General features: G+C 35.7%; 1 protein-coding gene across 4 annotated transcripts in view; it reads left to right on the forward strand.

Annotated features, from left to right (window-relative positions):
- The first annotated feature begins 10,815 nt into the window (after positions 1 to 10,815).
- LOC138704870 (putative helicase mov-10-B.1) overlaps positions 10,816 to 15,683 on the forward strand; it is a 109,189-nt gene continuing 104,321 nt past the window's right edge. For 2 of the 4 annotated variants that reach the window (XM_069833214.1, XM_069833217.1), the window contains exon 1: positions 10,816 to 10,931. The gene's annotated coding sequence lies outside the window, so the exon portion shown is untranslated. Of the gene's footprint in view, positions 10,932 to 10,978; positions 11,300 to 13,860; positions 14,009 to 15,683 lie in introns of those variants that run through there. The other 2 variants (XM_069833215.1, XM_069833216.1) reach the window with 2 other exon arrangements.

Genomic DNA, 15,683 nt, shown 5'->3' on the forward strand with positions numbered 1-15,683 from the left:
TTAACCCTGGATGAGTAACATGGGATATTTGAATACCCCACTGAATTTTGTTTTCTACATATTTTTGTGTTGGTTGCACTGGCACATCTGGCTTTCCGTTACTTTTCCTAACAATGTGTCATAAGTTAATACCTCCTTTGTGTCTGTGGTGAGTGGTTGTGTTGTGGAGTTACCAAGTGATTGGGGTCCGGAGGAACCCCACGTTACTCTTAGCGTTTTAGGTGAGAAATTCCATTACTAAAATATATATCATTGTACAAGTTTATTTTATGTGACTGATATACTTACAATTTCCTAATTTCATTCCAAGTGATATATTATATTATATTATATTATATTATATTATATTATATTATATTATATTATATTATATTATATTATATTATATTATATTGTATTGTATTGTATTGTATTGTATTGTATTGTATTGTATTGTATTGTATTGTATTGCATTGCATTGCATTACACTATATTATATTATATTATATTATATTATATTATAATTTAGAATGTATTACGCTATTTTCCAGGTTTTCCTAATATGGCTTATTTGAACGATGGTGCAATATACGAAGAACTTATGCTTGAAGATCCTCATGATCCTAACGAACATTCTTCAGACGAAGATGATGTAGTGATTACTGATAACGTGCAAGAAGACTTGAACTCGGTTCATATGACACTGAACTACAGGACGACTTACAGAACAGTGAATTGATAAGTGAAGAGGAAACTCCTCCTGAAAAACAACCTAGGCATTCAGACCCATCTTCTAAACCAAGTAGTTCCACAGCATGTCACGTTCTCGTTCCTTCTAGAACTAGTGTCAAAGGGAAGAATGGATATCGTTGGTCGACAGTTGCTCCAGTGAAATTTGGGCGCACTCCTAAGCGAAACATAGTAGTGTCTATTCCGGGACCAAAAGGAAATGCGAAGCATGTGAAAACTTCGCTTAGTTCTTTTCTGCTATTTTTGGATAATGATATTTTAGAGACTATTATTTAGTACACTAATGAAGAAATTGAACGCCAGAGACTGAATTATTCTGATGATCAACGAAACCTGGGTATCATTACATACGATGAATTACTTGCACTTTTGGGGCTTTATATTTATTTTGGTGCTCACAAATCAAGCCAAGTTTCAACAGAGTTACTTTGGCACAAAATGAGAGGTCTGCGCATTACTGAAACAGTCATGTCACAAAGAAGATTTAGATTTCTGACAAATTGTCTCCGCTTTGACGAAAAATCAAAACGATCCGAAAGAAAACAACTGGATTCCTTTGCTGCTATTAGGGATGTTTGGAATAGGTTTGAAGAAAAGTGTCACATGCTTTACAACCCCGGTAGCTACTGCACAATTGACGAACAATTGCTTGCGTTCAGAGGCAAGTGTACTTTTCGCATGTACATTCCTAATAAACCAGCCAAATATGGCATAAAGACAGTGATGTGTTGTGATGCAAAAACCGGCTACATGCTCACTGCAATACCTTATACCGGAAAGACAATGAATACAAATGGCAAACCACTTGCTGAATTCTTTGTTGAAGAACTCTCAAAGCCAATACATGGCACCAATAGAAACATTACAGTTGACAATTGGTTCAGCTCTATTCCATTATTCAAGGCTATGGCACAACGTAAATTGACAATGGTGGGCACGCTGAGGAAAAACAAACCACAAATCCCTAAAGAAATGATAGACATTAGAGGAAGAAACGAGAATACAAGTATGTTTGCCTTTGATAACGAACTCATCCTTTTGTCGTATGTTCCAAAGAAAGGAAAGTACAGTATGTACTACTTCTTTGTAATATGTATCAAGGAGCTTCTGTATCAGAGTCAGAACTTCCTGAGATAATTGATTTTTATAATTCAACGAAAGGTGTAGTTGGCATGTTCGATCAGATGTGTAGCACCTACAGCTGCAATAGGAAGACACAGAGATGGCCACTTTGTGTCTTCTATGGTATAATCAACTCATCATGCTTGAATGCCTATGTCATACTACGCCACAACATGACAACTGTTGGAGCTCACGTGCAACCCAGGGAAATATTTCTTCTGTCTTTGGGGGAAGCAATGATGACTCCATGGATGGAAAAGCGTCTTGTGATGCAGAATCTACCACGTCTCATCAGAGAAAACATTGCTGATCAACTAGGCAAAAACGTTCCTGAGACATCAACCACGCTTCAAGGAGAAGGAGCGAAACCTCGGTGTCATCTTTGTCCTCGAAGCAAGGACCGCAAAAGCAAGATACAGTGCAGTGAATGTAAGCGTACTGTTTGTCAAGATCACAAAGTTTCGTTATGCCTGCAGTGCAAACGTTAAAAGCAACAATGAAACAACAAACAAGAGAGTGATTCAGAATTCAGAAAAAAAATGTTGTAGTTCAACAATGTTCAAATTTAAGTGGCTTATTGTTACCTATGGTTTAATTATCCAGGTATAATTGATTGTTCACATCCTAATTTACCTTTTTCATCTGTTTTTAATAAAATTTGAAATATTTCTAACAATTAAATAAATGTTTCTAAATGGGGTAAAATAATACCCCACGTTACACATTGTATTCCTAGAATTGTATGTTACTCATCCAGGGTTAAATGCTTGTGCTTCAACATCAAGTACCAGTATGTAGATAATTTACCAAGTGAAAAGTAGAAGGAGAATAGTTCACACGAAATTCCAGATCCTGCTGGGTCTTCCCTATTAATGAGGGATTCATCCATATAGATATGTATTCATTGTGTTTGTGAATAATATCTGGAGTAGATCGTCTCTAGATCTATTGCTTTTATCTCTGCAGGGTTGGCCTCGTTTTTGTTGATGGGTTTGACGAGATTCACAACACTTGGACTTTATCGTAATTCAGAGGGGGAAGTAATCAAGTAAGTGAACCGAAGTATTTATTTAGGTTTATATTGGTTATGTGTAGGCATTTCTTTTTTACTCCAGCAATCCATCTGCCAATAAACAGCTCAGGAAGCAATGCAGCTATATGGCTTATTATGCAATCTCACGTACATAGACCTATAAGCTGACATGCATATGTATTTCATTAGTTTCGAATCATTTCAAAATAATATTTATATGAATTTTAATTAGTTAGTATCGCTCTTGTAGTGTTTATTTCTGTTTAATTTTATTGGATGAGTCACTACAAGAAGTCACAGTTCCTTCAGCACAGAGATTCTGTAGCTTACATTAAAAGTGTCTCAAACAAACAAAACAATAATAGTTTCAACCATTTATCTCCACTGTGTTGGATAGTATAGTGAAGAGTAACAGTTAGCATGTCTGACTGTGAAACGATCGGGCCTGGATTCAAAGCCTGGTTGGGACAAGCTACCTGGTTGAGGTTTTTTCCAGGGGTTTCCTTCAATCCATTAAGAGCGAATGCTGGGCTGGACCCTGGAGTTATTTCACTGGTATTATCACCTTCATTTCACCTAAACTCTAGATAACCATCACAGTTAATAAAGTGTCGTAAAATAACGCAATTAAAAAAAAAGTATAGTGGACAGCTTTAACCTTTGTTTGTGTGAGGCATAAGTGTTCGTAAAATGCACCATAGAACTTACTACGAAACTGTAATTTGAGTGAGGATGTCAGTAGCCGACATACACTAAAAGAGTCCACATTGCGCAAGAATTATTTGAAACAGTTGCATGACAAGATATTAAAACGAAAATTGGTGACCATTACACTTGGCATACAATATTGATGAGACCATGGATATTTGTGGCCGAGTCATAGCTAACATTGTCGTAGGGAAATTCAGCTTCATAAAACCAAGAAGACTGTCCCTTATTCTATGAAAATTGCAGGAGCAGATGATCCACCGTATTAGAGCCTGCTCTGTCAGAAATGTCCAGCATCCTTTGGTCGAAATAAGATAGAAATGAGAAATTTCTGCTTGGTGAAAGGGAGTCCTGCATGCAAGATTAAAATGAAAGAAATATTGGCAAATTTCTATCCTAATATGATTCATGTCACGTGCCTTGCATATCATCGATATTGCTTAGAGGAAGTCAGAAATTATTTTTATGGTGTTAATGGCATAATTTCCTCTTTAACAAGATATTTTTTTTTTTTAAATGATACCTATCTGCATTAGGAGAGCCATTAATCCTTCCCATTGAAGGCTTTAAGGAACCAAATATCCAATGGACAAATATCCAATGTCCCATCCCTACCTTCCCATGTGCAACTGTTAGTAAGCATAATTTTACAAGCTGAACTAAAGGGAGAGGCTACTCATCAATTAGCACTGGTCAGCTTGATGAGTTAATGACCGAAGTTGGTATAATTTTTCTCTATTCAATACCTAATTCCCTCTTTACCCTTTCCTATCCAGTGCTCTGACTAAACTCTTACTTTCTTCAACCCCAATGGTATTAGAGCAGTCGAGGCCTAGAGATTCATTTCACTTTCCTTTCTACTTTCCTGTTCCTAGTGCTGACCTGCTATGGCACTAAAATCGTCCTTCATGGGCTTAAGGATGGAAAGCTGGTGCTCAACAAGATCTCCCAACTAGGTCTAGTAGACCCGTTGACCAACAGCAGGTGTGATCCTCCAGACATTCTGGGAGTTGTGTGTAAACGAAGTAGCCACCAAAACGTTAAAATATGGTGTTCACTTAAATCGGCTACAACTTGCCATTTAACCACTCCAATATGAAATGAGTACCATTAAGGTAAAATTATCCGGAAGTAAAATAGTCCCCCAATCGTATCTCTGGGTGAGGACTACTTTAATGGTACAGAATCAACTAAACCTCTTACAATGGAATGCTGGTGGTATAACATCAGCTAAGAAGACTGAACTAGCTAATACACTTTCAGATAATATTGTACATATCTTCAAACTTTAATGCTGACCAATTAAAATATTTTGATTTTAAAGGTTTTAGTATGAAACTCTTACCCAAAGGTAGACAGATCAACAATGAATTCTCTCAGGTATATCAAAGAAATTAATTACAAATTTCCAAATCATAAAAGAAATGAGCCACCGGTGTGGCTCAGTCAGTTAAGGCGCTTGCCTGCTGGTCTGAAGTTGCGTTCAGGCGCGGGTTCGATCCCCACTTGGGCTGATTACCTGGTTGGGTTTTTTTCCGAGGTTTTCCCCAACTGTAATGTGAATGCAAGGTAATCTATGGCGAATCCTCGGCCTCATCTCGCCAAATACCATCTCGCTATCACCAATCTCATTGACGCTAAATAACCTAGTAGTTGATACAGCATCATTAAATAACCAACTAAAATAAAAAAATTAAAAGAAATGGATAATCAAGACAAATTAGAACTAATAAGAATTGAAGTATGGAAAAATCAACACTTCAAAATCTACAGTGCCTATAACCCACCTAATAATCCCCTTGATCTAACTTTGTTTGATATACAACCTAAAACTATCATAATTGGTGACTTTAATGCCCACTCCCAACTTTGGCGCTACGATAATGTAAACCAACCTGGAAAAATGATCATGGACCTCCTAAATAGTACAACCGCAGAACTTGTCTACAGAAAAGAAGATCCCCTACTTTCATTCATTATTCTGGTTCTGTACAAATCCAGACTTATTACTGGTAACATAAGATATCCATCACGAAACCAAGAAAAAAATAATTGAAGACCCTGGATCTGGCCACAGAGTCATTGCTTCTATCCATCTCCACCAAAACCGGAGAAAAGAACCCTACAATAACAAAACAACATGGAATTATAAGAAAGCGGATTGGAAACTATTTACAACAGAACTAGACGAACACCTCGAGCTCAACACACCACTAATGGAAAATACAAACTCAGATAGATTGAACGAATATTTTTGTGAATCTATTCTTAAAATTGCAAAAAAAAATCCCACGAGGCAAACCAAAAAAATACACCCCATTCTGGACAGAAAACCTGAATTTATTGAAATAAGATAGAGATAAAGCAAGAACATAGCAAAACACCAGAAGATACTCAAGATTGGAGGAAAAAGACTGCCATTCTTAAAAAAGCAATCATAACAGCAAAAAAGAACAGTTTTAATAAATTTATTGAAAATATTAATTACAGAACAGATAGCACTAAAACATATAAATTTCTGAAGAATATTTCCAATACACAGGAAAGTACTAGCCAACCTATTATCCACAATAACAAAATACTAACAGATAGTAGAGATATAGCAAATGCATTTAATAAACACTACTCAAACTCTCACAGATACATCCCAATATCAAACAAACTGACAAATTTATCAAAAGACAGTTACATAAAAGTAATAAAAACAATATTACTAGTACTATTACAAAACCTGAAATATTTCATCAAAATTTTACTTCCAAAGAATTAAGTATAGCTATAAAAAATTTAAAAACCAAGACATCTCCTGGTCCCAACAACATTCATTTAGAATTTTTGAAACATCTTGAGGAAAAAGCCAAGTCTGTACTTTTATCCATTTTCAATTTATCATGGAACACCTCAATTCCTGCAGCTTGGAAACAAGCAATCATTGTACCAATTCACAAAAAAGGGAAACCTGCTCATGATGTTAATAGTTATCGACCAATAGCACTATTAAGCGTATAGCAAAAACTATGGAGCCAATGATCTTCAACAGATTAACTTGGTATTTAGAATCCCAAAATCTTTTATCACCACGACAAGCTGGCTTTTGACAACTACACTCTACTAATGAACAAGTCATACACCTCGTCCAAGAAATAAAAGACAGTTTTAACAAGAAAAAAGATACCTTGGCAATATTTATTGACTTTCAATTAGCATATGACTCTGTTCGGGGAAATAAATTATTACTAAAACTCCAAAAATTAGGTATCTCCAGCAATATGTTCAGATGGATATCAGAATTCCTTAGTCAAAGATTCATTGCTACTAAATTCAATAACTCACTCTCTAGTTACAGACAAACATATCGAGGTCTATCCCAGGGCACTGTCCTCAGCACAACTTTATTCAATATTTATATATATGACTTACCCTCCCTATTAGAGGAATCAAACATGAAAACAGCACTATTGCTGATGATATAGTTTTGTGGACTTCCGGATCTCACAGACATAGACACAGAATTCAAAATTCTGCTCTTAAAGCTCTAAATAAACTACATGAACGGAATACATCAAATTTTATGACATTTAATTTAAGCAAAAGTAACTACCAAATATTTTCACTTGGTAAAAAAAAAAAAAAGAATTCAATATCCAATACAATGGCCAACATCTTCCTAGGATTTATGAATCCAAATATCTTGGAGTTATTTTCGACAATAAGTTAACATGGAGCGACCATTTGAAATATATTTCTGAAAAAGATCGTAAAAGATTCTCCCTTCTGAAAAGACTAGCAGGAAAGAAATGGGGATGCTCTAGAAATACTTTGAACACTACATACAAAATGTTTATACAGCCAGTGCTGACGTACTGTGGATAAATTTTAATTACTTCACCTTTCATAAACGAAATAGAATGTGTTCAAAACCAAGCTCTCAGGCTCATTATTGGTGGAATCAAAACAACTTCAATAGATTCCTCACTAATATTAACAGCATCAAAAGGACAATAGAAGAAGAAGCACTGATCCAATAGGAAAAACTTGTCAGATTACCAGGAAACAATTGGCATTCATACAGTCCTCTCTGTAGATTAAAAGCTCAAAAAAGTTTCATAACCATGGTTCAAGAATTAAAACATAAAATCAACATTCCGAATTGAAAAGAAAACCTACAAATTAAACCAAACCCTTTAACTCTATTAAATATAGAGTATAATCTAAATTTAACAGAAGAAATACTGAAATCAGAAGTAAACACTGAAATAATGAAACAATTATCTTTAGAGACAATTAATATTAGGTACCCTCTACAACAAACAAAATTTGATAACACAATCTCAAGGGAAAAAAATGGAACTCTTTACATCATAATCCACAGTTAATTCTTGATTTACCATGCAAATCGTCTGTAGCTGCATTTAGATTGGCAACAGGTCATGACTGTTTGGCCAAGCACCTGCATAGAATTGGAATATATCATTCCCCAAACTGCCCATTGTGCAACTCTAATCAAGAAATGGATTCGGAACACCTCAAAATTTGTGCTTCATTGGTTGACCATGACAATATCTTTGAAAAATATTGGAGTGCAAGAGGTCAAATGATTTTATTGTCAAACGCCTGACATTAGAAAACAACAACAACCTATCTGCATTCAATCATTTAGGAAAATGTGCTCTCCCACTAGAATCTGTATTAACACGTTGGAGTAGGCCTACTTAGCTATTGGCAAATCTATATTATGCTGACCATGACAGAATCAAGGAGGTAGTAGGTATGTTCGATTCCAGCAAATCAGTATGTAATGCTAAAGCCAAAATAGTCATTCAGAATAACAACAATGTCACCTCCCTGACATTTTTAAGGTCCTCTAACATCTGCAACACACATTTTGAATCAGCTGTATTTGAAATAACACATTGATGAAGACAGATGTTCTTGTCTTTCAAGAAAACAAACTGAAACATGGCTCAGAAGTAAACATGACTGTATATGTCAAAGAAATATGTGACATAGTGATTAACCAACTGAAAAGACGATTACGAGAGTCTCAAATATTTAGTAATTTCGAAATTGTTGACCCAAAGAAATATACTATGTTCAGAAAAAGATTTTCCAGCTAACTTAGTCAGGACTCTTGCCTCAAGTTACAGTCCCATTATTTGCAAAGAAAAATTAAAAAATGAACTGTTGATGTTCTACCTCAATGATACTTTAAAAGATATTCCTTCAGTCTGTGATCTATTCAGTTTCTTCACGCAGCATTCCTTCAAGGAATCGTTTTTCTGAAATACACAATACTGGTACTCTGGAAATTTCACTAACCACTCCTGTTTCAACAGTGAAGGCAGAGTGATGTTTCAGCACCTTGAAAATAATAAAACTTTCCTTAGGAATAATATGGACAAAGACAGGCTGAATTCATCGACTGTTTGTTCTATTCATAAGGAGAAAATTAGTGAAATTCCGAACTTCAATAACAGAGTCGTCGATATGTTTGCCAACAGACGTGCTCAACTCTTGTATAAATAATACTGCCACTTGGTGAGTTAAACTCTGTATCTCTATTAACAGACGTGCTCAACTCTTGTATAAATAATACTGCCACTTGGTGAGTTAAATTCTGTATCTTTATTAACAGACGTGCTCAACTCTTGTATAAATAATATTGCCACTTGGTGAGTTAAATTCTGTATATCTATTATTATTATTATTTTAGAATTTATACTTATAAATTTTAATAGATGGTTTGTTATTCTAGTGTTTTTGGTAGTATAACTTAACTCGGCCATATTTTAAAAAGTGTATCCCCATTCCACCTTCAGGATCATCCACATTACATCTGGCCCCACCAAAGAAAAAAAAAAAAAAAGATCACGAGCTGCCAGTGTGTAAATGCATGCTACAATATTAATAATAGCTACAGTACTTTTAAATTTGAATAGGAAAGTTTGACTGTGATAATTGAGTCTTGTGATAGAATTGTAAATATTAGAAGTAATTAAACATTAATAATGGGATATAATAATTTTCATATAGTACATTTCACACATACTAATGCTTGGCCTACATTTAAAAAATATGTAAATATACTATAATATTTCATATTAATAATATTAACACCTATTTTCAAGAAGGATTCCAAGGAGTAGGCCTATGTGTATTAGAGGTCTGCATGGGCTCGGGTCAAGCCCACGGGCCTAGGCCTGGCCCAGCCCATCGGGCTCAGGTTAAAATTCACTTATGCTTGTCAGATTCAGGCTGGTCTCAGGACTTAAAGAAATAAAATCCTTTTTTTCCGCGAATTATACATATTGATTACAAAATAATACGAAGATTTTAATGCATGCACGATTAAATGTCCACCTGCTACCCATCCAGAACTGTAGAATACTGGTATCATGAGTTATTTTTAGTTCGATTTCGTATTTTGTAACGGCATTTATCTTGTCTCTACTCTGCCGTAAACACAGAGCACTTTGTTTTACTGGTATAATAGATTACTCTTTCTCATACTCCTACTGGAGTGATCTTTCTCGCAGCTGTTTCTGACCTCTGCTTTATCTGCTAGTTTCGGGTCAGGCTCGGGTTGATAATTATAAACTAATCTCGGATTTCGGGTCGGGTTCAGGGCTGGTTAAGCTTGAGCCAGGTCGGGCTGGGCCTAAGAATTTCGGCTCGTGCAGACCTCTAATGTGTATATTCAAGAATATATAACACCGAAATTATTGGAAAAATGGAAGCTGGAAAGAACATAAACTAGCAACTGTTGGATAGAAATTATTTCAAATTTTAATATGAACAATGTGCATTTCCCCAATTTTCTTAAAATATTGGAATTTTTTCTTTGTTTACCTGAAACTAACACTCCCACTGGAATGTTTTCTTACATGAGTGGGGTTTATGGACAAGTGACAAGAATGCTCATTTTCCGTGCGAACTAAAAGTAACCATTTTTAAATATGCCGCCATAACAACGAAGTACTACATGACAATCGCATTTACCTACTGTTTGTTTTGATTGTATTCCACATTACAAAACTATGCATCGATCATTCAACATTACGTGCATAGTTTATGAAAATTGCCGTAGGATACAAGAGGCCTTCAAATAATATATCAAGTCCTCTTGGTAGGATACGGGTTAGGGATATGACTCACTGTCACGGCGCTTTCCTTTTTAATGCGTTGAAATGGTTGAAGTTGGTAACATTCGTACAGTCTAGTCAGCGAATACAGAGTCTCGTGAATGTCGAGGACGTCATTAGTCACAGTGAGTTAGAGGCGTGAGTGCTAGTGATTGCTAAATGGGTTATATTTTCTATACAGAAATATTAGATCCAAGGTATAATGTATAGAAGTTTGAAAGGTCTTATTGTCTAGGTTTTATGAAGTGCCATTTTCAGTTTCAGACCGAATTAATCTTGCATATAGCATCCATGCTACAGTGGTTGGCAGTACTCTTATCTTTGTAACAAAGATGGGAATCCCCTTGAATATATTAATTTGTTTAAGGGGAACTACTAAATATACAAGGTCAAGTTTAAATGCCTGGATTTTCCTTCGAAATAGTTACTCATATGTCTACATTGGTTATGTTGACTGGCGAATAGACTCACAAGACAGTTGTGTTAGGGAACACGGTAGTGCCTGTTATCGAACATGTTCTGTCGTCATGACAAAGAGTGTTTCGTGTTAAATACCTATGCGATGGTAGATATGATTTAGCAATTTTATTATAAGTTTGTGAGAAATTAGGTCTATGCTATAGCATGTGAAAAGTGGCGAAGTTTGTGTTTTGTTTTCTTCAGAATAACATGGTAGTCTGAATTTTAAATACTATTATAGTCACAATCATGCCATGGTATGAAAGAAAAATTTCACAACCTCGAGCGGGAATCGAACCTGCGACTTCCTGTTCTCCGGTCAGGCGCTCTACCACTGAGCTATCGAATTCGTCTCACGCCAAAGGCTTGGAATTATCCTTTCATACTGGCGACTCTGTTATAGAGTACTGTCCATAGCGTCTGATCTAGTCAGCTTATGGGTTGAAAGAAACTTTACAAATGTAAGATGAAGATTAAACATGGTAGTCTATTAAGAATTGCATTCATAAGGTCTTGGACATTAGGCTAATATAAAAACTCAACATTATAACATAAAAACAATAACAATGTGTCAGTCTTTGAGTGTGTCCGCTATAGAAAGAAAAAGTACGGTATCATAAACTCGGGGTGAATTCGATCATTTATAAAAAAAAAAATTCGTCTCTAAAACAATATCTGTTGCCAACCCCGTATTTAGGTAGTACTACGCCCATGGGCTGGAAAAAAATTTGCGCCTTTCTCTCCAACTTAGGCTATACAAATCTTAGACATTAGCATTCAAACTGTAGAACAGTGGCATGTAACAAAGCTTAACATATGCTATTATCTAAGAATATTTATTTTCAGCTCGATTTTTTTTTGTTTCATGAAAATTCTGCCGCGCCTACGAATTTACTACCTTCTGGTCCATACATAAATAAGGGCCTGTGATGCTGCTACCAGCTCACCCACAGTCACTCATTAGTAACGCGCATTCGACATCTCATAAAATAACACAGAAGCAGTAGATATTGAGGCCGTGTCTCAAAGCTACATTTTCAGCTGAAGTGAACTAGATTGTTGACTAAATAGCCGGATGTGACGTCAGAAGTTATGATCCAAAGCTACATAGTGCATAGCAATCAAGTCCGTAGTAGCACAGTCTACTATAGTAGACTGTGGTAGTATCTAGTAAACGAAAATGCTTGCTCGATTGTTGACTTGTTCACTAAACAAACATGGATACCTCATCAGCAATTGGGGTTATGAAATCTGAAAATGCTTTGGAAGTGAAATAATGTAAATATAATGTAGAATAACACGATAACTATGAACACTGACATTGTTAGTACCTTCTGTACAGTGTTTTAAACATTATTGTAATATTATTAAGCCCTCATCTTTTCCACATAATTCGTAATGAAACTGCATTAGGACACTGCCTTCTTAATTCAGTGCTGCACCGTGATGTCATGGTTTTTAGAAAAATAGTCTTTGAAGAAGGCCATGTTTCAAGCATACATTTCCAAAGCTCCCTAGCGTGTAATTTACAAGTCACCTAGTTGCAAGTCACAAGTGTGTAGTATGGACTAGAGCTTTGAGACACGGCCTGAGATTTTTCCAATTCTTTAGAATTATGACTTTGGACAAATAAGTTACTGTTGTGTCCCCATTCTTTAACATCTCTTGAACTGTATAAATATAAATTTGTCAGCCTGGATGGCGCAGTCGGTAGAGTGCTGGTCTTCTCTGCCTGAGGTTGTGGGTTTGATCAATTCCAGCCTAGGTCGATGGCATTTAAGTGTGTTTAAATACGACAGGCTCATGTCGGTAGATTTACTGGCATGTAAAAGAACTCCTGCGGGACAAAATTCTGGCACACTGGCGACACTGATATAACCTCGGCAGTTGTGAACGTTGTTTAATAAAACATATAACTTATAATTTTTAAAAATATAAATTTAAACTTTTTTTCTTTTCTCACTTTCAGATTTTGCCAAAATAAACTTTTTGTGACATTTTATTTTAGTAGTTCTTCATAGGCCTACCTTAGTAAACTTTCGAAAGTTGTATGTTTTGGTAATCATATTTTCAACTTTGCTTTGATCACATACCACAAGTAGGTATTATGTAGAACCTGTAAGACTTTTTGATTTGCTGTCTATAACTCCATCATATTTTGAGTTCACGCTCTTACAAAGTTTAACTTTAGCTTAGTGTTCTTTAGAGAAGGAAATCTTTTCTCTCTTAGGCGGAAGTTTAATGTTTTTTCTATAATTGCAAGACACTTCTCTCCTGAGGCAACTTAGATAGAAATAATCTAATGGCATGCTACAAGTTTAAAATTCCTTGAAGAGTTTCTTGTTACAGGAATCGTTATTCCATAAGAGGTTTTGAGTGGAATCTGATCCATATTCAGCGAAGTTTCAGCTTAGGTATCCTCTGAGGTGATTTAGCTCTCGTAATAATGAAGTGTTCGTATGTTGAATGGATGTGAAATGAGATAAAATTAAATCCAGTCACTGTGATTAATGTAAATCAATTAAAACTAAGTCTAAATTACATCATTACAGCTTTTTATTAGTGAAACTTTGTATTAACTTATTATTATTAGCCTATTATTATTATTATTATTATTATTATTATTATTATTATTATTATTATTATTATTATTATTATTATTATTATTATTATTGTATAAACCAGAAACATTACATATGCTATTAAAGAATGATCTGACTGAGACAACAGGCCATGGCCATGGCTGACCAGCCGGCTGCTGGTCTCTCATTCACATGCTCCAGCAGAGGTGAACGATCATCTAGCCATGATGGAGGTATTGTGTGCTTAGCATGATGATCTCCCCCAACTGATACTATAGGCTAGTTAGCATATGGAACCAGATTTTGCTACTTATCGTTGCTCCCCAAATTCATCATGATGCTGGGTGAATACCAGTCCCATACACTGATCGAAATTTCATGATAAAATTCCATTCCCATGAGGACTCGAACCAGTGTGCATTCCATAGCACGAATGATGCCTTAGACCAAAACACTGCAGCATGAGACTTCATGATAAGAGAGCCTTTACTTGTTATAATAAACATCTCTTTACTGTGAATATTTTATGATCACTTTGCTTATCACTCATAATAAGAAATCTTACTGCAGCATCTTGGATGACATGTTAAAGGGATATTTGTATGTGGTTACTAATTGAAAGTCTTTGTTACTACCTCTTCTCTCCTCTCTTGTGTACGGTTCTGTACATCAGTCTTGAAAATACTGTATGTTGAGGTGTAGTTCTGTTCACTTTTACAGTCGGCCTGATTTGCGTAGTTGGTATAGCGCTGGCCTTCTATGCCCGAGGTTGTAGGTTCTGTCCCGGGCCAGGTCGTTGGCAGGGATAGGCACTCCTGTCTCCCTTGGCACCACAGTCTGGCAAGCAGATTGCCAGCTTTCACAGATAACATTCTTGTCATTTCACAGTCTGGCAAGTGATCTTTCGTGTAACTGGTGAATTGCATTTAAGGAAAGAGAGAGATTCTTACCTAAATTCGGGAGCAGTTACTGTTATTTAACTTACGTTAAATGCTTAATATATTAAGAATATATTAATTCTGTATCATGATTTATGCTCTGTACATAAGGTCAGGAAAACCCAATGCATTATTGACACACAGCAATCTCACAGTTTGACTCAGGATACAATATGTGGGTTTTCCTTAACAGTTGTTGCACTGTGCTGGCAAGACAATTCTGCTGGCGTTTTACATTGTCAATCTCGTCAGCTGTCTGAACTGTATTGAGCACAAACATCGGCGCATTCACTGAAAGCTCCACGTGAAATTTTTTATGAGAGTAGTAAGTGATGGACTATGGCTTGTTCATTTTCCAGATTTGTCAATGACTTTTATCTATGGAGTGCCTCCATTCAAATAGTGTACAGAAACAACCTATCATTAATATGTATGCTTTGAAGGATGAAATAATATTGGTGAGAATGAGCTTCAGTGATGTCCCAGAACTTCATACATTGCTATAACATCTGTAGGCTATAGAATGTAATGGAGGGCAGTTTGAGAAACCATTTTGATATTCATTTAAGATTCTCCATCTTCATAAAATAAATAATCCACTAGTTATGCAAAAGATCGCTTGCCAGACTGTAGTGCTATCAAAGGATAAGAATGATATCTGCAAGAGTTGGCAATCTGCTTGTCAGGCTGTAGTGTTGAGACACAGCAGGATTGACAGTCCCTTAGGTTTGACTCTCTCTGTATTTTAAATTGTTTCCACCAAAATTTGTTGGTTTTGCAAACATATTTGAAGCTGGGTCATTCCATGCAAAAAAGTATGTTTTTGAACCATGATGTCTCAAAAGTTAAAAATATTGCAGTAGGTTATTGTGTATGTTCTAAATATGAATTTCAAGCAATACTATATTTATATCTTTCATAGTGTGGCAGCAATCAGAATTTAAAATATTGGTTTAACAAAGAACATAGT

The sequence above is a fragment of the Periplaneta americana genome, chromosome 8 (genome assembly GCF_040183065.1).
Source record: "Periplaneta americana isolate PAMFEO1 chromosome 8, P.americana_PAMFEO1_priV1, whole genome shotgun sequence".
NCBI lineage: Eukaryota > Metazoa > Arthropoda > Insecta > Blattodea > Blattidae > Periplaneta > Periplaneta americana.